Raw genomic sequence first — 1,989 nt, 5'->3', positions numbered from 1 at the left:
CTGAGATGATCTCTTCTCAGACACTAAAATCAGAGGGCTGGTCTGCTTCACACACAGGATAGAGATCCGCATTACACCTGCTGTGAGACAGTGAGACAGCACCAGTTTCTACCAGAAATGCTGCACGTCAGCACCCGGAGACATGGTCTGTGTCGGGCAGCGTTTGCCATTTGGCTGCTGTTCTCGCACATGACAGACAGTGGGCACGATTCCTGCGAGGATTCAAGCCCGAAGGCTGCAAACATTTTTCATAAGAGTGCAAATATTTTCCTCCTGAGAGAGACATCTGAGAAGTCAAAGGTGACTCAGGACCAAATACCACCCCAGCAGAAAGCACTTCCAGGTTCAGGTCCTTAACTTGCGAAGTATTTAATCCGTAATACACATTTACATCAACTGAGGTGACAGATACAGGTATTATGGAATCAGAACCATTAATGCTGACTACAATAGAAAAATGACTGGAAAAATAACTGTATACTGGATAGACTTGTTCTTCGAATATCTGTTAAGACCAATAGCATTTCCTGTGAACATATGACATTTAGTTCCTTTGAGTTTTAGACAGCTAAAAATGAATTTTACATTAATTCAGTGGATTCTTTTCAGAACGATCTCAATTGTTCTCTCTCCTTCTCAAACTATATCTGCAAACAGATGGTGAAAACAGCTGTTATTTTTCAGAGTAAGAGTATTTATTTATTCTAGCCTGTTCCTCCAGACAATGCTGCATCTTTGGAAGATGAAGACACAAACAGCTTAGTCATCAGCTGGCTGAGACCTTGGCTTTGCAGATAAATAGTTGTAAGGATTAGAGTGTGCACAGAACTGGCAGTTATCAGCTCTAAGGTGAGGTAAATTTTTGGAACAACCAGCCCAATTGCTTGCAGCTGCCATACCCAAACAGTTTCACACTGAACAGCTGCTTGAAGATGATGCAGGCAGGGGGCTGAGGACAGTGTGACCCAGTTGTCATAACACCTGAGTAGGAGACCAGAACTCCTACCCTCCCTACCAGCTTGCTGTCTCATATTGAAACAGATTTGCAGAATCTCAATGTTGCCGAGACCGATGAACGAACAAAACGTTCTTGAAATCCCCCTCCTCTTCCTGCTGCCAGGCTCTCCCACAGCTCCACTCCTGCAACAGGTTTCTGGTGCACTGCAAGGACAGACACAGGTAATGTCCCCACCTTACAGACGCAATGGGGAGTGGTGGCAGGTTTCCAATGCTACCACTCCCCATACCCAAACAGTGCCAACAAGATACCCAGCCTGCTCTTTGGTCCCAACCCAGGGCTCCTGCTTCAACTTCTGGAAAGGCTGGGACACAGATATATGTAGGACTTTGCACAACCAAAACACAGCTGCTCATGTTACTCCACACCCCAAAAGCTCAGCAGCACAGCACTCACCTGAGATGCAACAGACCTTCATTAACATCCCTCTTTTGCCTCATTTGAAGCCTGCCTGCATACAGTAACATCAGTGCCAGTTAAAAACTTACACATCAGTTCAGCCTAATTTGGTGGCTTGTGCAAGTACAGACAGTGCACAAGCGTTGGCATTTGTTTTCACAGCATCTCAGAAATGAAATAAAAGCCCAGCTTTACAAATTATGAAGACACTAATTTACTGTCAGTTAAAACCCTCCAAAGACTGGAAGCCTCCAACTGCTGCCCTTCTACCTCCAGCTCTCCAAAGACAGAACATCAGCATCTCTTCCAGCTTTGTCAATGCCACAATCCCCTACACCGCCAGACAACGCTGCCACCCCAATGCAAGCCCCAAGCAGTGAACAAACCAACGGACAGGACTGAAACGTACGGAGCTAAGAAATCAGTAACAATAGATGCTTTGCACAACACTGCAACCTTTTAGGTTGGCTTCCTCCTCCACTAGAAATCTGCTTTCTACAAACGGCATTTCATCCTTCACCACCACCCTTAGCTACCTAAGGTCTCTCTCAACAAACACCACAGGACAGGTA

The sequence above is a fragment of the Nyctibius grandis genome, chromosome 1 (assembly GCF_013368605.1).
Source record: "Nyctibius grandis isolate bNycGra1 chromosome 1, bNycGra1.pri, whole genome shotgun sequence".
Classification (NCBI taxonomy): domain Eukaryota; kingdom Metazoa; phylum Chordata; class Aves; order Nyctibiiformes; family Nyctibiidae; genus Nyctibius; species Nyctibius grandis.
The sequence above is the reverse complement of the archived record's forward strand: the minus strand, read 5'-3'. Positions refer to the sequence as shown.